At 39.8% G+C, this 26406-nt stretch overlaps 1 protein-coding gene across 8 annotated transcripts in view; it reads right to left on the reverse strand.

The window, feature by feature from the left end:
- nlgn3a (neuroligin 3a) overlaps positions 1 to 26406 on the reverse strand; it is a gene marked incomplete at both ends in the record, with an annotated part of 106439 nt that overhangs the window by 41062 nt on the left and 38971 nt on the right. The gene's annotated exons all lie outside the window — the stretch shown is intronic.

The following is a 26406-nucleotide window of genomic DNA, read 5'->3' on the forward strand; positions in this document are numbered from 1 at the left end:
TAAGTCTTCAAAGGGGAGGGGGACCGTAAACATCAATGCAAAAAACGATAAAAAAATAATAATCTGCATTTTTACTGAGGTCATTGTTCACTTAAGCTCAGATTAGAAAGCCGATTTGTGCAGGACCATTAGTTGTACATCTTATGTAGTTTATGTACCAAAAACAGTTATGTCTCTTACTTCAAAGTGATATGTAGATAAAACAGGATGCAGGGCATGATGTGAAAACTTTGCAGATTTTTCAATAATCATTTCACTTGATGTCAATAGCAGACATATTTGGAGGCCTTCGTGAAAATATGTAGATATACAGGCAAGAAGAAAGGCAGAAAATGTCATCATCATACAAACGTGCACACTTCAACCTCTCCAGACGGTAACCTGCTGCATTCACACAAGATTCAATTGGCAATCTAGTTGTCAGAATTAAACATTTCAAGGCTTTTATTTCTTGAAAGAGATGCATGAAAATTTCAGTATTTGGGGTTTGTGGTTTGAGCCAAGGCTTCCCCATTCCACATGTCTAAGAGTCCTTGGGCAAGATAGCGAACCCCATGTTTCCTCTGATGCTTTCATTGGCATGTTAATGTGTGTGAGACAGAGAAAAAGCGTTTTCTTTTCTTCACATGTGGTGGGAGACAAAGTTTTTTTCTGCCTTTGAAATGAGAGAACAAGAAGGCCACCAGAGATGCAATACTGGTCTTTATATACTACAAGGATCCAAATAGGAACTCTTTTGGAAGTACAAAAGCAAAATCTTTTAGCATAGAGAAAACCTTGAATGTAGGTACAATTAGGTACTTTTTTCTGAGAATGTGGTGAAGATAGTTGTCTTGCTCTTTGTGTTTCACCAAAAGATCATGGTTGGGATTCAGTAGAGCCTTTGAAAAATCAGGCTCCTCACATACAGTATTTGATGAGGAGTAAACTCGGCCATGTTTGGATCAGAAAGGTTGGGAATATACACGTCTGTACTAAACATGCAGTCAGTTATTATTTTTCTTCCTGCTTATCTGAGCTTTGCATTTGAGCTTTGTCTGAATTATTGGAGCATTATCAAATAACTATCCAGCTCTCCCTGGTAATGTACAAAGAAATTTTAGGTTTGCAGTGCATTCATTTTATTCTTAAAAAGAATCCGGGCACAACCTGCTGCCTTGCCACTAATAGGAGACAGACCTCGCCCTGCAGACCGGTTGGTCCTAACATAAAGGGCGTGCAGGGGAAAGGCCAGGGCTGATCATCGGTGGTAGAGAGGTTGTGGCACAGAAAGAAAAGCAAGAGACAAATGGATCAACAGATGGTCTCCTTCAGATGTATCCCTGAGGATGACAGAGCAGCAGGGCACATGCAGAGAGAAAGCGAAAGAGACAGGCAGAGGAACAGAGACAGACGCAGACAGAGAGGAAAAGGAGGGCTCAAGCTGAAGAGCTTTTCCTTTAGCTTTTTTATCTTGCGGCCCCTTCATTCTTTGTCTGGAAACGAAAGGACAACAGCTTTTACAACCTGGTCCAGGGTACACAGGAGATGTGACTCTCCGAGAATAACCTTTATTTGCAAAATGGTTCACACTTCACCGCGTATACGTCAGGTGGGTTGAGAAATGTCACGGGACAGGCATGTAAATGGAATTCTCTACAACTGTTCGCCTAATTGAAAAAAGACTGCAAACATTATCCATTTGGCACTGTATTATCAAGGATTACTACATGACAAAAAGTAAATAATTGCAGCTGTCATGACAAAATAAAACTCAATGTTGTAGCCTTCTGTAAATTTTTTGTTTAGCTGAGTTGAATTTAACAGCGCTGGTCATTAAAATGTATAGTCAGGATCCAGTATCTTAAACAAGACATGCTGCAGGCACCATTTAAAAATACATCCACCATAGCTTGTGGTTGTGTTTTAATTGGAAAGGTGACAGAAAGCATTTGCTTTGGAAAGCAATTAAGATAGCAAAGTAATTGTTTTTATGCATGTTTTTTTTTTTTTTTCTTTTTTCACATTTACAGCAGTTTTTGTGCTCTGCGTTGTTTAAAAAATGTGTCTTTTTGTCACCTACTGTAAAGAGAAGAGAAAATGACCTTTGAATCACCTCTAGACTCTCAAATTAAAGTTCAACAGCACTCTGATTATCTTAATAATGACAAAGGCGGTGAAACACCAGGGTATGTATTTGGTTCAACTTATCTACATTCTCGCTCCTGACCCTCTCTGGGGACTGAGCTATAGATTTCCAGACTTAGCAGCTGATTCTCTGTCTGATCAGCGCTGCGTGGGCTTCAGCTGCACACAACCCGAGACGTGCAGTGCACGGTCGCTCTGTTCACAGCTCACACCTACACATTGCCCTGGGATTGTGAAATGAAACTGGGTGCTTGTGAATTGTTTGGCCAAGCTGGTTATGGGCAAAACTGCATTATTCAACCTGGAAACTAGTTAAACCTCGCACATCCACAGAAACCTTGCAAACACATAGGTGCTCTACAACAAGTATGCAATTATACACTGCACTCATGTAATAGCTTTGTTTCCCGTTAAGTCTCTTTTAAATGATCTGACCAATTAGAAAAGTCTGTGCACATAATTATTGCACCGCAGTCAGCTCAACAAACATATTATCCATTATCCATTAAATAGCTGAACAATTCTAGTTGATTCTTTAAATTATTCTAGTAAAAACGCATCATTTGTGAGTCCAAAACACATCCATAACATGGAAGTATTAACTCAGTAACAAAATAATAATTATAAATTTAATTTTTACACCTCAAAAATGTAGTTATGGCCCTGCATCAAACTGGATCTGACTTCTGCAGCACTCTGATGCTGCACACGGTGGTGTGTTACAGACATGTAAGAGACATAGGTGGCAGAATGGAGCCCCTAAGCCATCACCATGTAAAGTCAGTTTCCACAGGTGATGTTTTATTACTAAAAGATAAAGTTAAATGAAATATATAATAAACAGAGTGTCTGGTCATGGAGATGGACCATTAATCCATCAATAGCTTGTCACTCACGTGTAATTCGTTGAAACATGTTCTTCAAGTTAGATAGTTTTGATTACAATAAACAGGAGATTAAACTATTGGAGAGTCCTTCAGTTCTGTCTGATCAATATCAGCAGTGGGGCTGACCAGTTACAGCAGCTTACCTCCTTAATGTGAAGTAGGATAATAAAAATTAGAAAAAAAAATCAGGTTTCAATAATAAGTTGTCTAAATGGATCCATGCTTTATTGTAGCTTATTCTTTGTAAAAATTCCAGTGCAGCGACATGAAATGTTTATACAATTATAAGACATGTTTTCAGTAAAATGTACGACTGTGTAATAACGTTAGATATATGAAGTTTATGCATCTTGCAGTTATGTAGCAACTTTTATTTACATAGTGATTATAATATAATATAAGACTGAATATAAAGCAAATAATACAACAGCAAAACACTGTCAATACTTAGATATTCCGAATAAATCAAAATACAAAGACGATCATCTGAGAACGCTAGTTGTTCTCGATATTTCAGTATCTTTAGATTTGGATGTTTAGGAGACTGCATTGCTCTGAGCATTAAAAACTACTACATTTACATCCACAAATATTTCCTCTAGCCGACTAAAATCAGTCTGACCAAAGATCTTGATAAAATTCTATCAAATATCAGCTTGAACAACTTGCTTAGTGTTTCGACTGTTCAGATACTTAGACTCCAACTAAAAGGTTTTATCCTACACAGTTCAGCTCTGCACTGCTCACATTTTCAGATCTTTCCAGAAACTCATCATGTCATCTGATCGTCATGTGGTTCAAGCACAAGCAGAAAACACATACATTACAGAAAGCATCAGAATGAGTGCGGACATGCTTTTTCTTGGAAAGGTTTACCCCCCCACTCAATCTGACTCAATCTGTGCATTTATTTCAACCAAGGTCGACTGAACAAACTAAGGTGGTTACACAAAGCTTTTTATGCTGATTAAACTTTTGATTGGATCAAAAGTTCTCCATGTAAATGCAACTAATGCCACCATGTCTAGACCTCTTGTCCCATCTTTGCCACCTCATGTAAAATTGTCTGGATCCACCAGCGAATGGGTATTTTTTCCTATCAATATGAATGAACTCCTCAGGTTGAAAACAAATGCTATGTAGGATTTACCTGGAGTGGGATTTTGTTTCTTTCAAAAGGTATGACACTGTGTTGGATATCAAGCTTGAGACTTTGCATGACAAGTGTTTGTTTTGACTACAGAAACCGGCACATCAAAAAGGAGAAAATTCCCAGTAGCTGAACAACACAAGAGAAAAAAAAAAAAAAAATCTAACTGATCTTTTTAAATCATTTATGCCAAATCCAAAATTTCTTTCAAAAGGCCTGTTGAGACGAGCTTGTGACTGGTTACATAAGCATCCCTTCCAAAAAGGTCATGCGACAGAGTAACTTTTAAATTTGTCTCAGTGGTTGCAACAAAGATTTGCAGATAGAGCATCTAGCTTGTCTTCATGTCAGCTGGATCAGACATAAAACTTACAAGGCTTCAGCTTTATACAAACAATATGAGTTGACAACATTAAGCGTATCTTTCTTCATATGTTAAAGTTGTAACTTTTCCCACTGATTATCATTCATTCATTCATTTATTCATTCATTATCCTAACCACTTAGTCTGACTAAGGGTTGCGGGGAAGCTGGAGCCTATCCCAGCAGTCTTTGGGCGAAAGGCAGGGTGCACCCTGGACGGCGCGCCAGTCCATCGCAGGGCTCCAATGATTACATGATGTGATTTTCTATCATCTGAAAAATGTCCCTCCTTGACAGCGGCGTAGTGCACTTGTGCCGTGTGAAGAACTGCCCTTTTTCTCCTTGTGGCAGCTCAGAGATGGAGATTCAGCCCTGATCTCAGCTGGAGTGGCAGCAGACACTGTGTTTTGGTCAAAGCTGGGTCAGGTCACACCTGTCTCCTTGCATCGTCCTTGCTGGGCAAACATTGTGTCTGTATGTCTGCATGTGTGTGCAAGAAGAGTATGTGTCTCCCGCTGGAAGGAAACGTTGCTACAAATTGTCGCTTTACCGCAACCAGAGAGTCAGGTATCGCACAAACCACAGCAGCATCCACTTTTTTGAGTCTCAGCTTCTACACAGAAGTGCATAAACAGATCACACAATGGCATTCCCATTAAAACCCATCACTACTCCACCCCACAACATTCCTATACTAGAGCGATGGTGAGAGATTATTTTTCCTTTGTTTAAAAAAAAAGAAAAAAAAGAAAAAAGCATGCTGAGTGTGATGCCGCATAAAGCATTTGTGACTTAATCGGGTTTTATCAATACGTGCAAGCCTCTATCTCACCGTAACCAAGAGTGTGCATTTCCTCGAGAGCCGAGGCAGTGATTTCCTTTTAGCCATACTTCTCACATTGATATAACTCTATTGATTATGATTTAAAAGTCTGTTTCCTATACGGCGGGCTATAACTCACAGTGTAGCGGAAAGAGGTGATGATAATGATCGCTCTGACCCCAGACATCTCTCTTAGCCTGGTCTCCCAGATAATGGAATGTGTATAAACTAATGATGGAAGGTGAGAGGAGGGGAGGGGAAGGGTGGAGAGGAGTGCAAAAGCTTGTTATCGAGCTAAAAAGTGGGCTTTTGTTGGGATAGATGGAGCGAACAGATTTGGAAAAGTATAGGGAAAGAGGAGGAGCAAAAATGGAAATAAGAACACTGACGTAAGAGAGGGGAAGTTTTTCTGACTTCTGTTGAATTTGTTCTTGCTTTTTGGTTCTTCTTGTTCTGTTCTTTTCTCTCTCTCATCCTGCCCCCCCTTTAGGGGAGCCTGTTAACAACGCCGTCTGTGTCCAAACTCTCCACCCCTCCTTCTCCAGTCCCTCTTGGCCTCTCACTCTCCTTCTATCTCTTCTCCCCCTTCTTCTTTTTTTATTTTTTTTTTTTATTTTCTGGTCAAATAAAGGCCCACACAGTCACAGCCTTGACAGCCCCCACTAAGAATCTTCCACTACAAAAGAGCTCTAACTTCCCCCAAGCCAGGCCTGGGTTGAATGGGAGCCTCTGGGGTGTGGATGAGAAGCAGAGGCTGGAAGGGGCAACCCTCCACACAGCCACATAAAGGGCCTGTGTATCAGGCTCATGATGAGCAAGGGGGCATACCCAGAGATTCATCCTTCCGTTTCCCATGAGATTATAAGATTTTTCTGTCTATCTTTCTTTCTTTTCTTTTTTGCAGCCTCTCTAGTTTCATAGAAATAATAATAATAATAAAAACATCCCCAACAAAACAAAAAACGGAGAGAAGGGAGAGTAGATGAAATGAGTGTGATGCCACATAATGGGGCGTGGCCCTGAATGAAGGTGACTGCCACTTGGATCATTGCACAGCTCCTGTTTACAGCTTGCCGGGCAATAGCTTGGCTGGAGTACAGACTGATCTGAGAGCAGAAGGTTGAGTGAGACAGAGACCAGTGCAAGCACAAGAAAGCCTCTTTATGGTAGCCTGAACACAGAAGTCCATTTACCAAACATCAACTCCTTGTTTCCGGTGGAAGAGAGAGAGAAAAAAAAGAAAGGCTTTATTTCTGATTGTCATCCTAACAAATTACAATTTCCATATTAATGAATATAACATGATAGCTTAATCAAACTTAAAAAATGGTTAAAAAGAATTTATGTATGAGCGTCTGACTCCTGCTGGCCTCATCAGGAATTAATAATTAAAGAAAACATTAGACTGCCTCAAATGGCAACAAAGTCATCAGCCTGCTTCTTCACACTGGACGAGTTCAAACCGAATGATAACACACTCACTAACTGCAAATCTTTGCAGAAAATATTAAGTCCCAGTAGACCATCATCATTCATTCATTCATTCATTTTCTGAACTGCTTATTCCAATTCCGGGTTGTGGGGAAGCTGGAGCCTATCCCAGCTGGCTTTGGGCGACAGGCAGGGTACACCCTGGACAGCTCGCCAGGGCCATAACACAGAGAGATGAACAACCACACTCACTCCTAGGGGCAATTTAGAGTGACCAATTAACCTATCATGCATGTCTCTGGATGGTGGGAGGAAGCTGGAGTACCTGGAGAGAACCCACGCATACACAGGGAGAACATGCAAACTCCACACAGAAAGGCCACTGACCAAACCAGCCAAGGATTGAACCAGCAACCTTCTTGCTGTGAGGCCACAGTGCTAACCACTGCGCCACCGTGCAGCCCCTCCCAGTAGACCAGAAACTAGTAATTCCTCAGTTTAGCATTAGATTCAAATGCACTTGATGTCACAGAGATGCAACGAGCAACTTGAACCAGCACTGATGATATTTTGTGGAGAAAGATGGTTGGATGATCCTGGGGACAGTGCATTATGCATATTGTGCTGCCGTGCACATGCACACACTGAGCCACTCACTTGGTGAATGTGGTTTGTGTGCAAAGCAACAGCAACAGCAACAGCAACAACAACAACAAAAAGACACACAACCAACAAAATGTCAAGGGGGAAAATCTGTGCTGCACAAACACCAAAGCCCATCTGACACATATCTGAGCCCCTAAAACCCAGATCTGTGGCAGACAGACAAGAGCCTGCAGTGGCAGGCAGGGATGAAAAACAGATACTGTAAGTTGGAGCTGGTGGTGCACGTGGCAGCTGCTGGCCGTCCTGCATGTGACTTCAGGGCTGCTTAATCTGATTGTCTGATGTGTCCTGGTGGTCAGACGACACCATTCAAGGGCTCTGGTGAACAGCAGCCGTGGCACGAACTACAAATGAGCAGTTTGCATATGTATGACCCCTGGCATCTGAGCGCCACTCCATCAATCACATGTCGACTGTAAAGGCTGTCGGCTTTGAGTTTTGTGGCTCTCCTTTGCCTCTCTTCCGCCATGCCTTCAGCATCTCTCCTTTCCTGGATCTCTGTCATGTTTGCTGTCTTCCTCCTCTCAGTGTCTTTCTCTGTTCTTCTTATCTGCTTTTCTGGTTTTTTTTTTTTTCTTCACACTACCTAACACCCGCTCTCCTCTCTGTATATCTCAGCATCTTCCTTTTACATAATGGCACGGACAGAGGATTCTGAAAGACAGCGAAATGCTTTTACATGAAGGGGTGCTTTGCATTTCACAGCTGGTGCGGAGGCGGGCCTGCATGCATCCACAGAGGAGAGCGAGAAACTGGTGTTTGGGAGTCACAACTGTGAGGTTAAGCATCACTTTTGTTCCACTTGAAGGAACATGCATTATGGGGTAAATACTTCATTAAAGACAATTTGCCTGAGAAGGAAAAAAAAAAGATATTTAGAAAAGTATTTATATTCTTGATTGCAATCACCACCTTTTGTTAAAAGTGACACATCTTCAGGGTCTCACTTTTTGGTCTCTTGCTGAACAGCTTCAAAGACACTGTGAAACATGACATACAAGCTGGGATGATGTAATTTGAAGGCGTTGTGAGAAAGTTTAGCTGCTCAGTGTGCAGTGATGTGCTATGATACCACAGAAGAGATCAGAGCCCTACTTATCAAAGCACATCAGTGGAGGAGAGTAGGGAAGAAAGGTCATCATTTAGAGGATCTTCAAAGCCCAACTCCTCTTCTCCTCAGGTTGGAGTAGCCAAGATAGCTGTAATGAGCTTAGTTTTTGGTTGACCCTTCCACAGAAGAACTTGTAGGATTCCACAGTTTTTATTCATGATTCTACACAACCAGCCTCCTTATTTTTGTTTACGCATTAAACTCTGCCAAGTTGTTTCTCTACAGCAGCAAATTAAGTTAACATTTGTTTTCCTTGAGTTAAGCACCGTAGTGTGTGCCGTTTGAGTGATTTTTTATGTGTCTTCAGACGGGTATTGTATTTTTGGCTACAAAACTTAGTGCTGCTGCCAGCAAGGTTATGGACAGATTTGGACCTGATTCCCTGTCTTCAAGAAGCTGAGATTTGTTAAGAAACATGCACTCTGAATCCCCTCAAGGCCCCTATATACACACACATACATACATACAGACTGTACATACAGTGCTCAAATTTATTCCTATCCTTTCAATAAAGAAAAGGCTGAATTTACAACAGTCACTAAAATAGCTGGGGACTGAAATAAAAAGGAGCAATAACAACAAATTTGTTAAATTATAATATAGTGACATCAGACACTGTTTTTTCATTTTGTTGAGTTGAAGAAAAAATGACAAAAAACAAACAAACAAACAAACAAACAAACAAACAAATGGGTCCTGGATAAATTAGAACAACTTTCCGATGAACAGTGGGACAAAATACCTGCAAAATCCCAACAGGTGCAGAAGTCTGACTGAGAGGTACAGAAAACACTTGACTATAGTGGAAACAGCAAAGGATTGTTCAACAAAATATTAGTTCATGAGTGATGTAACATTTTATTTAATCATATTTGTTTGCCTTTTTGAAGAAGTATTTCTGTTGAACCAGAATTAGAAAACAATGTAATGATTTTCATCAAATATTTATTAATTGTTACTTTAGTCAATTTCAGCTTATTTCAAATGCAGCATTTTTTTTCCTTCTTTAATGGGAGGGTATGGATACTTTTGAGGACGACAGTACACACTATGTATGTCTATTTCAAACATTTATGCCCTGATACTTTCCATAACAGGCACTAAAACCTTGCAAGGTTCAGAGTTCACCTTTGGGCCCCAATGTCAGTTTCAGACAAGAACAAACATGTTGATGGTGGAGAAGATCATATTAATGTTCATTTCCAGAGAGAAATGTAAAATGAATCGACTATGGTCTGTGCGGCCGTTAAATATATCATGGTTTCTTCTTGTTCCTCTTTGTTCCTTTCATGGGTCACACATCAGATATGTACAGCTAAACATTGCCCCAGGTCCAAATTATGCACATAAATGACACAGAAGATGGAGGAAATGCACCGTATCCATCTTTAGCATAGAGCATAATTGGGCCTTTATCTTGCACGTTCACATTTACTTTGGTCATGTCTACAGTACACTGATGTACAACGTGCCAGTGTACGGTGCACAATTCAAATATGCAAAGCCAAACTTTGAAGCATATAAAGCAGCCTTAAAAAATAAAAAAATAGATTATCAAACTCCATGAACCACTATGGTTATGTCTGAAGTCAAATAGAATGATTTGTTGCAGAATCAGGTTTAATGTTGTTTATTCATCTTGTTCTATGGAATTGCTACTCTGAAGACTCTGATACGGACCTTGCAGTCTTTATGTAGTAAATTCTGTATCTGATGCTAGTTTTCGTAGTTTTATCTGTTCACCTTTAGTCTGCCTCATTGAACCTTTGATACAACCGAGTAATTTTAAAGGACCATCTTTGAAACCTTTTGTGTTGCTGCGAGTTAACACTTGGCGAGCTCTCTTATACTTTGAATTATTATGAGACTTCTGGCATTTTCAGTTGGCTCCAATGCCACATTTGATATTATCACAGTCGTATTAATAACAGGTGAACAACAGCTGCAAGTTAATTAACTGGAGCAAGCGGATGATAAGTAGATTAAATCCACCCAATCTGCCTGACCTTTTTTTTATACAGAAGTTCACATGGTCAATGTCATATATTTGCCTGAGTTTGACTCCTGAGAAAGGATTTGATTTAGTTTCTTCTCTCCTCTCCTCTCCTCTCCTCTTCATAAAACAAAAAGTATCTATCTACAACACCCCCCATGCACCTCACACAATATGTACAAACAGAAGCCATTAGCAGTTTAGGCTTGGGTAACAATGGGGGAGTGCATAAGCATCATTACCTTTCTATTTGCAGCAGATGTTTTCTACCTCAGTTGGCATTTTACCAGACTTCCCAGATCTGCACCTATTAACATCGGAGTATTAAAAAAAATGTACAGCCTTACTGCTGAGGAACTGAGAGAGCATAAGCAAATTTAACCAAACAGGGGCCAGTTACCTTCAAGTCCTCCCATTTTCAGGAGGACACTTCACCCCAGGACAACACTCTTCCTGATTCAGCGTTAATTACAAACTTTTTGGAGATATAATAGGCGATATAAGAAATCATCGTCCTAGATCTTCTCTAAAAAAGATTCTGTTTCAGTTTCACATGTCAAACCTTGTCTGTTTGAGTGTTTGCAAGTGCTCAATTATTTCCAATGATTATATTCAAGAATGACAGATAGGAAACTTTTTGTGCACCATCAGTTATTTAGACTTTTTAGACGTGAGAACATTTTTTCGCTGTATCACAATATGGCACCAAAAAAGCATGTTGCCATGGCAATGTACATTAAGATAACAAGTGCATAAGATGTGTAAAACACAGCATGCAGATATCCTCCTTTTCCTACACACTCGCTGAACAGACAAGTGTGAGTCGAGCTTTCTGGTTGGAAGATGACCGATCTACATGCTGAGTCATGGTCACCTTGACCTTATCTTTTAACATCTCAAAGGCAGTGATGACATAGCAAATTTAATTACGGATAAAAACGTCAGTGACTGAAGGTCCAACCGACATAAAAAATGATTTAGTCATATATGAATTTTCTATTTCCAACCTACGGAATAAACTTATGTTAGCACATGACAGTAAAATTAAACCTTTTCAACAAACATGAATCTGAATCCAACAATCATTTTTCTCCCTTAAATTATTATTCTAAACCAAGACTGTTAGTATTCATTATTTTTACTTTTTTTCTATTTTCTATTTTTTTTTCTTTTAAAAAAGAAAATGTAACAGTTTAAACTAATTTTCTTTTGGCTGGAATCATGTTTGTATGTGTGTGTCGATGTAAAAGATTAAAAGGGGATGCCATTGCAGAGAATACGGGCAAGTGTGCAGCTGCTGTCCACACAAGGGAAGAGGTAGGCTTCCAGCAGAGTGTGTGTGAGTATTTGTTTGTTTGTGAGTGCGCGTGTGTGGAGCAGCATGCGAGTGGCGGGGTGGTGGGGGGTATGCAGTGCAGTGAGGGAGGTATGGATATTAATCACCAGGAGGAGCATGGTTCTGTGGCGCTGCAAGGAGATGGATGGGGTGTGAGCGCAGTGATGTCACCCTGACAAATGGACCGGCCATGTTGGCTGAGACTCGCACATCGCCTCTCATTTCAATTAGTTCCTCGCACAACAACCTAGCTAACCCGCAATCTGCAGGTTACACATGCACAAACACATACACTCTGGCCAAAAACACACCCCTCCTCCAGTGCCTCAGCCTACAGCCCTCTAACAAGAAGCACTGATCTGTAAGAATACAGTGGAGCATCTTTAATTAATCTAACTCAATTATGACAGCACTTTTGCTTTCTCTCCCGGCAGCCAGTCACTCATTATCATGCATATTATCAGCCAAATGCACTGAATAGGTCTATGGCCGGCATACTAGCCAGTGAAAACTGGCAGAGTGTCTCAGTGTGCTTATGAACAAAGACTGGACACTGGCCGTTTGTTTTCCACACTATCAATTTGATTACAGGCCAAAACAATGGTAAAGTGAACAGTTGCTTAGAACGGTGGTAATAGCATGCTTTTACTTTTTGTTGTGAAGGCGCAAGATATGTACCTGCCATTACAGTGTGAGCAGCAGCTCAGACAAACTGAGCTCAGGTATAAAAGGTCTGACCTCTTTACTTGCTTTCTTCTTTAAAAGCCTGACACCACTAACCAATGGGGCCAAGGCTGATTTTAAAGTGTCTGTCACTTGTAAAAGAAGTGTTAAGTGCTTTCTCAGAGGTCTGAAACTGCTAACTAAAGGCAGTGAGCTTTGTTTCCAACTCCTCCCTATCTTTACTGAACTTTGACACTGAAGAAACTGCATTCTCCTCCAAACCTTCCAGGTTAAAGTACTTCTAAATCACCATTTCACCTCCTTGCTGTCTGCTTCCTCATTCTTTATTTCTATCTGATCTCTGCCTCTTTCTGCTCTGATCTTCCCCCTCTTCATACCAGGAGAATGGTGAGAGAGGATTCACTTTGCTTTAAGCTGGGGCAGGCTGGGCAATGTGAAACTGAAGAGGGCTATGCAGTGCACAGTGGAGCGCTAAGTTGGGGATTTGATCAGAGCTTCCTGGGGTTTCGGCTCCAGTTCCAGCTTAACATCAGCAGTTGGTATCTCTTCATCTGCCTGTGAAAGCATCAGGAGGTTAATACCACCCGAGTGGTGGGAGTGGAGCTTTGTGGCACCACACATTTAATCAGACACCTCCACATCTGCATGGAGCCCATTAAAAACACTCAAATGTTCCTCAAAGCTGATACCGGAGAAACACAACAAGCGAGTTGAAGAAACAAATATTGTCAGTGCAGTAGCTCTGTTTGAGCTGTGATGAGGGTCTCACTCGAGAATAATACAGTTCTTATGGCAGAATATAACATGGATAGTTTCCCGAAGCTTAAAACGTTGTAGCATGACAGTAAATGCTCAAAGTTTGCATGATGCCATTATTTTACACACTCATTTCTTGTCTATAAATAGATTCAACTTAAGTAATGATGTATGTAGTCAGTGACCCATGTTCTGTCATAAGACTGTCACATATTGCTGCATGATGCAAAGTAACTGTTTGCTATTTGACAACAAAAATGGCTGCTATATTTGCTTATAAATAGACAGTAGGGTGGTGCATGTCATTAGTCCTCTGTCTCTAAAAACACTGAGACATTTATGAGACATGAATTAAATAGTCCTTGTATTTTTCTACTTCATCTTGTCTTGTTAATGGTTAGAAATAGGAGAAGTTCAAGTTGGGAAAAAATGTAAACTAAGTACGAAAAGTAGGGAATTTTTTTTTATGATTGTTTCTCCCCTTGGGCTGCACAGTGGCATAATGGTTACCAATGTAGCCTCAAAGCAAGAAGGTTGCTGGTTCAATCCTTGGCTGGGGTGAGGTTTGGACAGTGGCCTTTCTGTGTGGAGTTTGCATGTTCTCCCCATGTATGCGTGGGTTCTCTCTGGGTACTCCGGCTTCCTCCCGCTGTCCAGAGACATGCATGTTAGGTTAATTGGTTATTCTAAATTGCCCCTAGGAGTGAGTGCGAGTGGTTGTTTGTCTCTGTGTGGCCCTGTGATGCACTGGCGAACTGTCCATGGTGTACCCTGCCTTTTGCCCAAAGACTGCTGGGATAGGCTCCAGCTTCACTGCGACCCTTCACTGGATGAAGCAAGTAGGAAAATGAATGAATGAATGATTGTTTCTCCCCTTAAATAATACCAATTGCTTTTGTATCATATATTATTTGAAAGCATGATTAGTCACATTAAAAGTGAGGGGGTTGTTATGCTGTTATGCATAATCAACACAGCTAAATGTAAGTTCTTGAAATATAAGACAAAATTTCCTCAAAATAATTTCCAGTTGTTATTTACTTCTGGTTTGAGCTTCATGTGAGTGTGCACCAGTAATAAATGTATGAACAGCACAAGAATAGCATCTGATTAGGGCATAACTAATAAACAGATATATCAGAAGGAGATTATGGAGCCAGTGGGGATCACATATCTCCAGAATCTGAGACCTAGATCCACCCTTCAGGATGACAACACTTTCCATCTCTGAACCAGGATCATCACAGAATACCTCCAGAATTGGGGACTGGAGAGGAGGAAGTGACCTGCCATCTGTTGAGACCTCAATTTAAATCTATATTTATGGGATCAGCTCGGGTGTGTTATATGCACCAGAATGACCAATGCATCCATACTGGTTGACCTTCAACAAGTTCTGAGGTCCCCAACACTGTAAAAGGAATGTAAAGCGAAAAATAAAAATGAAGTTAAATGTATAATAGCCAAAATAAATCCCCCTAATCCCCATTACTGTGGGAGAAGGCAAACATTTACTTTACAATGAAAGTCAAAGCAAAAGTAGAAACAAACAGGATAAACTTGGAGGGGGCTTTTGGCACATATTTTGGAAACAATTATTTAATTCCAGAGAAACTTTTACATCCTGTTGTAAATGTGATTAATCAATCAATTATATAATCACATTATATTCATATACATATGTATATATATATATATATACGTATATATATATATATATATATATACACAATATTTACACTTACTACAGACTGTATACTGTACCTACATAATGTATGTAACCTAATGTCACACAGGGCCATACTTTCCACACATACAACACATACAATATGCATGATATTCCTCCCCAAACTGTGAAACTTCTAACTTTTATATGTGTGGACAATTAAATCTAATAAATTTTTGAAAGACTGGACTGCGAAAATCTAAGAACTCAAAGAAAAGGTATTGTGGCAGGTGTATATTAATTTGTAGCAAAAAGACTTATTCCCAAATTTCAAGCATGACATGTTGTCATTAGCAGCTGGCGTTCAGTTGATCTTCTTCAACCTTGCAGCAGTAGGTGGTTGGCTCAATCTCACATATTCATTTGTTGATGGATTTCCATAGTGGGATGACAACAGAGGCAGTGTGGTTATTATGTGTTGCTGCATGTCACACAAAGGGCATGAAATATACAGGAGTCATATATCCTATAAAGAAGAACAATATTTCCTTTATTTTCTTCTCGTCTTTATATGGTGGTGCTGATTTCAGTAAAGGTGTCCATATACTGAAGAGATTCCTTTTTCATTTTAGCTTGCACTTCTTTCTTCTAATCCAGCAGCACTAAAGAACTAGGTTTCATCAACAACAAAAAGGTTATATCACACTCTGTTTCATCTCAAGCTTCCGCGGTCCCTCAGGACATCTCTCCGTGCTCGTCTGCATCGCTTGGCGATGGGAGATTGTGCCAGGCCTATGTTTGTTTGGCTTTCTTCTCCCCTCTCTCTTCGCTGAAATCTGCCTGACAGTTCGGCAGCATGGCTCAGACCCCACAGGAGCTACCGTCAGATAAAATGTCACTGTGGCTTTGTTCCGCACGCCCTATAGGCTGGCCAGACACACGGTACACCTGAGAGCCAGAGGGTCAAAGCATGAGCAAAGATGATGGGGACGAGACAGGATGGACACAAAGCAACCTCCAGTTTTGAAAGTTTTCCTGCCATCGCAGTTTGTTAACCACTAGCATTTTATCTTCATTGATAAAATCAGCTTTGATGTGCAATTAGATTAGGGTTTTTAACCTTAGAGTTATGTGATTAGGCCACAAATAAATCATGCATGCTTCACTGACAGCGGTAATTCAGCATCCTTCCCTGTTGTCGGGAGATGTAACCGAATAAGTTCCTGCTGTGCCTCGCCATCGCTTAATATAACAGCTTCTTAGCCTCCAACTCATGACATCTACAGTCAAACCTGATCCACTTTTCTATGTAATGGCAGCAGCACCAGACCCAGCTCCTGTCTCTGAGCTTCAGATGACTCTTCTCACTGTTTCCCTAATGAGGCTCGAATGAAAAAGCCGACTGGTCCTCTCACAGCCAAGCACTAGGGCGGTTGCCAGTGTCAGCTCCTGTTAGCTCATTCCTCTCTGGTTCACGTTCCACAGAGCACAAACACACTCGTCCCAAAGGAGCTACTCCATGCTCCTTCATGCACCCCGACCCCCATTGGCCCTCAATAAATTAATAAAAGAAGGAGCAGCTCCTGCAGGTAATTTGATTAAATACGACATCCCTGCTTTAAAGAGCGTGCTGACAGAGCAGGACTAAGATGGGACGTTGTCGGAAGAAATTGTCACTGTACTCCTACATGACCCGCTTCAAGGAAGCACTGCTCTCTATCAGCTGAGCATCACCACACACTCCATTTTCCAAGGACATCTGTGAGTTATTAGATGAAAAATGCTCTATGCTCCAGATTACTGAGCTTGTCAGTCACCTAATTTGATGCAATCCCCACCAGATCTCTTCCCTTAATTGAGTTTCTTTGCCTTATTTGATAGCAGGCATTTAGGAGTTCATATGTTTAAACCATGGCTGCACGCTACATATGGGTGAAACAGTAACATAGGCCTCTTTTACATCATAAATATGCACCACTAATTCAACAAAATGGTGCTGAAACTGTTTTAATAGCTGAAAAAATACAAGTAAAAACATTTAAATGTCTTTTTTTTTTTTTTTATACTTAATATGTTTTGTCCATGAAAGACTATAAAACCAATATACAGTACATATTTCCTCCCCCCGGTGAACACATCAGTTCTTCATGTCATCCCCAATGTCTGTCTGCTACTCTCCCCTTAGGCTTAAGACGGGCTGATAAAACAAGGAAGGATGTATCGAGCTACGACGTATGAATGAAATGACAAGCCATCTCAGTCAGAGGAGAAACCACTCATTATACAGATTGCTTTGTGGTGTTTCTGGGCAGTCAAGGCCAGTGTCACCTCTCCTCAGTCTGGCCTGAATGTGCATCTCTGCTCGTCTTGGAACTCGCATTTTTTCTATCTCAGAGCTGTCACGCTTTGTTGTTGACTTGGTATCCTTCAGGGGCAGTTTACTTAAAGGTCACAAGGGTGGGTTACCGACCCAACAACAATGCCAGTAATGGGCGGGAAACAGACGCGTTCTAATGGAAGGAAGGATTCTGAATCTTATTAGTAGGACATCTTGTTTCAGTCATCGCTCCCTCAGCCCTCCGGCTCTATGACAGCATCAGCAGCAAACAGCTAGCAGGTGCAGAGCAGAAATGAAGCCAATTGTGTTGATCAAATCATCCCCCAGCTCCACAACCCCTACATCTATTCCTTCACTTGTTTCCAGCTACTGCTTGTGCTACTGTATAGATAAAACTCTATAATATCTGTAAATGCTTTATGCTGTAATATCGAGACATCCATTTACGGTGACAATGTTTTCTTATGTTTGACAGGTGAACTAAACTGCTATAACGCTCACGCTGGAAAACAGGTGGTTAACAGCTCCTCCAATCTCAAGCCCAGAAAAACTGTAACATGCTGTGTATTGCGGCTCTCTGTCAGTCACATCCCCGCCTGTGGCTGAAAATCCTGCAGCCTCACTACCTGTAGCAGCAGGTTTGAAGCATACTGAGCTCTCAAGTTGAGTCTTATCTCTCTCAGCCTGAGAATCCTCGACTCTGTCCTTTCGGATTGGCACGGGGAGTAAAAACCTTGAGTGGCAGGCCTCTGTTCTAATTAAACCGGCAGCAGCATTAGTCCCGCTTGTGAGCAGTTTTCATAATTACCCATGCAATTCATTCTTTATTTAATTTAACAAGGTAGCTTAGTGGCCAAACACACGGTGGATTGCAGGACTAATTTGGGAAAATACCATAACGTTTTTGATAATTGAGGTTTTCGCTGAAGGTACATTCTGGATAATGAGGGATTGGGAGTGATAGTTGAATGTTGGTCCTGCTAAATTTGACAGTTTGTTAGTGATGGAGGCATAAACAAAACCATATTTTGCAACATCTATTAAGTTCAAATGAGATCTAAGTATGACCTTTCTGAGCTCCTTAATTCTGCAAAATGAGCTCCAAAGGAGGCTAATTTAGCCTTTCACGAATGGAGAGAATAAAGCACAGCAGCAGCTGTGCCACTAGCAGAGCACACTGGACACTGACTTGTTTGCACAGAGAAAGTGTATTAGCTTTCTATCTTAAAACAAAGACACTATAGTCTCTCTTAAAAGTCTCAGAGGTTCTTTCTCTCTTGGACTATTTATACTTAACCATTTGCTTAGCATACCATTATGCTGTCATTTTGTCCATAGTTTTATTGTTAGTTAGTGTAAATGGGAGTTTACATGAAATTGCAAATGCAGGGTAAAAAAAAACAAAAACAAAACACACAGTCAGCATTTTATTACCCTGAATAAAATGCTAACTTAAGAGGCACATGCATTTAGATGGCAAAATGAGGATACCAAATCACACAGGACTAAACTTGGAACCCAGTCTGGAGGAACGGGGAAATAATTGATGCATAATTCAAGTCTAAAATGATGGGGGTGGGCTATCAGGGTTGACTGGTATGAACCAACCATGCAAAATTATTGAGTTAGGTGATAATCTGTTTTGATGAATCTGTAACACCAGTTATGATAATTCACACTGTGCCTCATTCTTTCTTCTGTGCAACAGCTGGAGACACGGCTTGAGTTCTCCTGTCCTTGCTCTTTCATATTTAATGGAAGAAAAAAAATTACAAGTGGGGAAATGTTCTCCTCACGTTATTGACGTTAGATCTTGTCAGATTCTGGCGATCCTAATGTCCCAAATCAGCGGCAGCGGCAACATGTATTTTGAAAGTTTAAATTCCATTTCCATGATCTGACACGTCAACTGATATGATTCGTATCGTTACAATTCTGACTACCAGGATGCCATATCCATTTCATTTGCTGTCAAGAATTGTTAACTTGTTTACTGCTATATTAAGCACAGACATGCTGCCTTAGAGGGAGGTGCATAGCTCATGGCAATTTACCTCCAATAGAAACATTAAGCTAACAGCAGTGTTACATGAGCAGTGAATGAAATCTCATATGCGCCTGTTGTTTAGTCTGTTGAGCCTTAGTTTTTGATTTCATCAAATATTTATGAAACAGTGAGACCAATTTTCGGGGATATATTACTTACATTTGTGCTGTTCATGCTGTTTTAAGCATATGTGAAATGATGATTGTGTTTGCTTTGCGGTTAGCGTACTACTAGTTAACTTACTGCTCATTCATTTCTAATGCGACTGCTGTGTTTGCAGCACAGCCTGCTATTGACTCGAGGACTACAGACTTCGGAAGATAAAAAATAAGAATATACAGTATAGCCTATAGTAAAAAGCCTGAAGATCTATGCTATTTTGCTAGTGTAAACCAGTTCAAACACAACATCGTTCTAACAGCACAGACCTATCGCATCACAAATCTTACAAAAGCCCAAGAAAAGCCACTTCCACTTGTTCCACACAAAATAAAAAAATAGAACCAGACTTGTAGCTGTGTTCCAGTGACCCAGAAACACATATTTCTAATTGTTCTAGCCAGCCTCTGGGGCTTCCTTTGCAGAGCTATGACCTCTTTGCAATCAAACCACTGCACACAGCCTATCAAGACCCAGAGGAGTTCATCACGGATTCCCTGAAGCATGAGTTTTCCCCTGAGCAGACAACTCCAAATGCCGCCTGACCCTCATGACAGGCTGCGAGTTACTTGTTAGGTGGCTGAACGGTAACTTGGACACGTGCAGACATCATGCATACACTTGCACATGAAAGTCAAACATCCATAGACACCTCTATTTGTTCTCCCAAACCTCTTGAAAATGCACCAGAGACCAAGCGGAGAGGAGATTGACGGTGTATGCTTTTTCAACCTTTCTCCTTCCTGGACAATCTAATAACACCAGGCCGCGGTGATGCAGCAAAGTCGGCCCTGGGACAAGGTCACTCTGCTGGGTCCACTGCATTCAGTGAGGGTGGGGGGGAGAGGGAGCAAGTTGGATTTAAAAACCATCTCCCAGGTCCAGAAACCACTTTGATTATTGTATAATATGGTTATAATTGAGACTGATATGTATTGTGACATTGTAAATGTTGCAAGTGGGCTGTTTGTAATCACCCACCCTTTTTTTTCGACAGAACACCGAGAAGCTAACAGTGCTGATGATGAGATCCATGCTGATGCTGACAAAAAAAAAAGACCCTTAACAGCTGAGAGGTGAACAAATCCATACCTATCCACTTTGATTTCATCAGTACACTTAGAAAACATAACTGCAACTTTATACAATGCTGTCTAGGCATTTCAAACAATGATGTCTATACTTTAGAAATATTATCCACTGGGGTTCTTTTTATCTGTTTTCTGTGGGACATGTCAGGGGCTAATTGTTAAGAATTGAGTTATTGAGCTGTTTGCCCTTCTGCAGCCCCTGAAGGACTAGCACCAATATAAACAGCTCCCAAACACTATTGGAATTCCACTGGAGTTCCCCTGACTTACCCCAGCCATAATATTACTCTAATAATTGGAGCTCACAGGCCATCAAATATCATGCCGGTTTGTTCAATTGATTCAGACAGGCTATAGGAGGGGGGGGGGGCATGCATTTGCAATTTTCCCATTTGTAATCTGAATAGCATTCTTCTGCTCTGCTTTTAATAATGGAAAATTCTGCAAGGCGAAAGCATTTCGTAATTTGTCCTCTGGCTAACTTTTATGTAATACGGTAGCAGAGAAGGGCTTTGACAGGACTACAAACAAGCAAACGTGGAAGCAGTATGAAGAGCTAAGCAGCATCATTTACCTCAAAGATGATATTTCACCTTTCACAAATAGAAATGACTAGCGATAGCTGCACCAAAACCCAGCCACTGATTATCTTAATCTGGTCATTTGATAGGATTTATTTCAATGGTCTTTTGTGCAAAATGGAACAGCTGACAGAAAAGAAGTGGGGTGACAACTGTCTGTTTTCCACATTCTGCTGCACTAAAAATGGTGAGAGCTATATCATAACCCATCAGTATAGGCAGTGGATTACTTTTTGTGAAGACTGCTGACTTCTGCACGCAACAGAATGAGGTTGAGCGACGGCAAGTGGCAAAGCGGGGCGATAATAAAAATAGTTGTGATAAAGGTGTAATGGATGTGGTATCAGGGTAAAAAAAAAAAACAACAAAAAAAAAACAGTCATGAATAATATCATAGGGAAGTTGTACAATGTGAATTGACTTGGTCTGATTGCACACTGACAATCTGCACTTTTAAAAATACATCCCTGCTGACTCCTTTTGCAGGCACTGCTCTTATCACCTGCGAACAGGATGGAGGCAGAAATGTGTCCAATCAAACCGCTGTCGTTTTTGAAGTGTTTGAACATGTTTTAAAGCATTTCAAGTGCAAACTGAGTTTAATTAGAATGACTGTGGTTAACGCTGCAGCGGATGAAGTCGAATGTCCAAATAATGTCAACGGCGCCTCAGCCATGTTGAGTCGAAACATGGAATAATTGCTGCATAAAAAGAAGAGTGTAAAAAGATAAGACAAAACAATCACATCAAAATGGGGCGCTAGTGGTACAGTTTATTCGCACATAAAAATGGCAAAGTCATTTCAAGCCTCTGCATGTGGATGCATACACTGGTAAACAGGGTGACATGAATAGGTGTCATGGGCTTTATATTTGCTGTTTACATCTATAAAAGATGGCTGCAACAAGGTGTTCTTTCAAACCCTTTGTTACTCTCTGCAGAAACTAAGTGCTATAATTGCTGGATGTATCTGTGCTAAGTAGCGCAGCATCCCTCCTTCACGCTCCCTGGTATACAATATACCCAAAGGGAAGCGTGAATAATAAAGACTTCAAATGACAAGCACACAGCAGGGTTAATGATAAAGGTCAACTTGCCAGCATGCAGCCAGTGAGTGGAAAGGCCATGTGGCATGAGGGTCACAATTCACATGGGCTCCTGGCCAATATATGGCGGTGGGACCCGCAATTTTACGAACAAGATGAGAGCTGCTGCGCTGCAGAAAACCATTCCCAGAGCGGCTGCCAGGTATTGCATTCTTTACTGATGCTTTTATTAGCCTGCTATATCGGGTTAGCGATGGAAGAAACTAATACATTTTGATACGGGAAAAACTCACCGAGGTTCACATTTGTGTAAACAAAACAGAAGGAGATGAGACCTTGAAGTAAAGGGGGAAGGAACACACATTGTGCAGAGTACACCTGTGAGGTCATGGAGTTTTAGTAATAAGCTCATATCGCACAGGTGAAACAAGATATCCAAGTGCAGTTACTATGCTAATGAAAATATTACAGATGCACTCTAGAAGCCCATTATCAACTAGACAAACAGATCCACAGGGAAAGCGTCAGCCAACAACTCAATCCCTGCAACTTCCTGAAGATTCAAGATTTATTAACACTGACTTTTTTTTTTTTTTTTTTTTTTTTAGCTTTTAATCATTAGAAAATAGGTAAACAGAAGCCTTTTACACTCACTTCAGTTTTAAATGGTATTTAGGGGAGTTCCTTGAACTTGTTTTGCCTGTGAGGAACAAAGCTTCTTTCTTTTCTCTGAACTAATCTCAATTAAGCCCTGCCGTTGATTAGGCATCTCATGCATATTTTTTTGAAAATCAGTACAGAGTGGACACTGTAAGGAGAGAAGGCGAGTTCAGTAGTACTCGGCCTGAAAGAAACTATTTTTATCTCTGTCCCTTTTTTTACCCCAGTTATCAAAACCCATGGACGGATGTGCTCGGTGACGAGTGAATTAATACGATATGTTACCCTATAAAATATGATTATATTAATTGAAACTGTATCAGACAAATTTCAATAACTTAAATAATCCTTTATAATTTATTTTATCAACTATTTTTTTATTGACCATCATTACTCTTGAAGCTGTTCTGCTGGAAAGTCGAACCTTTCAAAAACATATTTAATACTTTGATGAACAAAACAAACTAAATTAAATGATGCAGACAGACAAAGTCGAGCCGTGCAGCTTGTGCTATTTGTTAAAATGTCAATTTCTGGCAAAAATAAAGAGATGGGGGTTGACTCTAGTTCTGGATTCCCTTTGCATGTTATGATGGAATTTCAATTTATTTTCTGGTTATTTACTGGGGAATCATGTTAGGATAACTTATTTAATAAGTGATGTTGAAATCAATTTTTGAACATCAGTGCTGTCTTCATTCCTCAGTAAGCTGCTTTGTCATGCTGTATTATCATCATTTTCTCCTGCTGAAAATGCAACTGATACATAACTTTATTTGATCGTGCTGTTCTATGTGCACAACAGAGAAAAGCTAATTTAACTTTAGTGATAGGTTGCACTGATGTGAGATTTTGAATTCCAGTCATGAAGCAGCAAAGTCAAGTCAAATTCATCTTACATGTGCTAAAAACAAGACAAAGACACAGTGGTTTTGAAATACACGACTAACGTACTTGTATATAGTTTAGACAGAAATGGAGTTGCACTTTTTGAAATCAAACGCCATGTTTGGTCTCCCTTCAGGGTGCTGATTTATCCTCTTTTTCCAGTCATGTTTCTGCGAGCTGATAAATCAAAATTTTATAGTCTGCTTTAAGTAAGTAAACAAAAGAATATTTTGACATATTGCGAATTAAATTAATGAATACTTTGGAGATTTAAACACTGAATGAATCACACAATGTAGAAAAAGAAATTAATATTTAAAGTACTCTTTTGGTTTCAGATGATACACAGCTCTGACAACATTGTTAAACTTTATTTTTCAGATAAATTAAACGTCAAAGACTGCTTGCCTGTTTAAAAAAAAAATCTTTCTTTAAGCGGAAAAGATGAACAGACACTGGTTTTAAAAAGAAATGTGGCATTTGTTAAAGGCTTTACTGAAATTGTACAAGCAAAGTAGACATTTCTTCACACATAGTTTTAGTTTATCTTTATAATCACATTTTATCATGTTGTGAGAGAAAAAAAAGAGTAAATAGTATAGATGCAGGATTATAAATACCTGCGAGTGTTTATTGTTTTGATATATTGTTTTAATATAAGCATAATAAACTTGCAGCACATCCATTACTCTCTTTGTATTGAGGCTATGCTAAACTGGATGATCCTTAATTAAATAAAATCCTTTTCTTTTCCTTACTGATGATAAACTGGACTTCTGGAAGACATCTACAGAAACGGCCAGAGCTGTGTCTATTTTCCATGATGGCTGAGGACCTTCAGCATTTTCTGGATGGTGTATTTTATGAGTCTATGGCCAGTGCCGTTCTAAGCTGCTCCGTGCTGGGGCCAGCAGGATGGAGGTGGCTGACATCAACAGTCCCAATAAATTTATCTGTGACAGTGGTGTCAGAGAGGAGGATGCTGTCAAACGTTTAAGACAGTACTTAACAGCCCCTCACACTCTCTCCACAGCACACTGGACAATCAATCAATCAATCAAATTTTATTCATATAGCACTTTTCATACAAAAGCATTGTAAAGTGTTTTACATATTAAAAATAAAAAGCAAATATTAATAAAATAAAATAAAATAAAAGATTTAACAACCTCTGAAACACATTCAACAGACTGTTTCTACCATGCTGCGATACACAAATAATTACTTCCTATGGTCATAAACTTTCAATTGTACACTTTAGAGTAGGTTCTAAATCATAATCATTTATTATTATGTAAATATTGTGTCTAAACTAGCTGTTAATGTCTTTATTGTATTATTTTATGTTTTTTATTTATTTTATTCCTTAACTCTGTTTTACTTAGATGTTTATTTTTTCTATTTTTACTATGTTTTCTGACTGTATATAAAAGCTTTGAGCACTGTAAAGCAGAAATAATGAGATTATTCAAGTAGAGAGCCAGTAAAAAGTCTGGATACACTTTCTTATTAAATATAACAGGTAAATGTGCTCAAACTCAAACTCGTACTGTATTTCTGATTCTAATTATTATCCAAGACTACCTCTAATTGTAAACTCTCTAACATAACCAATGATAACACTCATGCTAGCTTTTCATTTCTCAAAACTGGCAATGAAGTTTACATTTCAATATGTAGGAAAATGTCAGACTTAAACCTTATTAATTATGGTACATTTAAAATAGTTTCTTTGAGCTGCACACAAGAATTTAAATTTCCTTTTTTGGAGGATTTTCCTGCAGTAACTGTCCTCCATGACAATATATAAGAGCATCTTGTTCAACAATAACAAAAATATCATTGCTAAATGATACATTATTTCTTAACAGATGCTTTTTGAGAAACTATTGAAAATATCTGATGATTCATATTGCATTTGGGGGCAGAAACTTGGTTTAAATTGCAGCAAAGTTTATGCAGAATGGTGAGGAATTGTAGGAATATAGTCGACTAATGACACTAGACTTGTTAAGTAAGAGACATCCTCCTTAAATTGAATGCTTCTAATCTGCAGCATTGACGGCTTGGTGATTTTACTAACAGCTTTAGCTACTTCCTCAGTCACTTTCTCTGAAAAACGTGATAGTGACAAATCAATTGATTTTTAGGACAATTCTCTCCACCACTGACCCGAATTAACCAAGTCTCTCTTCCGCAGCAAGAACACATCTCTCTGCTTCTACTCTGCTCAGTAAGCAGCAGAGAGATGAAGCAGCACCGAGAATGAACTGCATCCACATGCACAGCGTTGACCTTGTGGTGCAATAGGAGGCTGTGGACATTTAGAGAAAACATTTGTGACATTCTGTCACTTCTGACTTTCTTTCTGGATGTTCATCGTATGAGAAAATATAGCTGGAATCACCATTCGGGCTTGTGTGGTTGGTTATTTTTATCAGACGAAGCTGTCGTTATGAAAACAAAATTTATTTTACAGCTCAGCAGCGTAAATGCTTTATTAGTTAGCACTCATTAGCTTAGTTTTATTGGGTCACTTTTCATTCTTAGTTGCAGATGTGTTTTGCTAGCTGATATAAACAACACAAACTCATGTAAAAAGG

Source organism: Telmatherina bonti (assembly GCF_933228915.1).
Source record: "Telmatherina bonti genome assembly, chromosome: 12".
In the NCBI taxonomy this organism is placed as follows: domain Eukaryota; kingdom Metazoa; phylum Chordata; class Actinopteri; order Atheriniformes; family Telmatherinidae; genus Telmatherina; species Telmatherina bonti.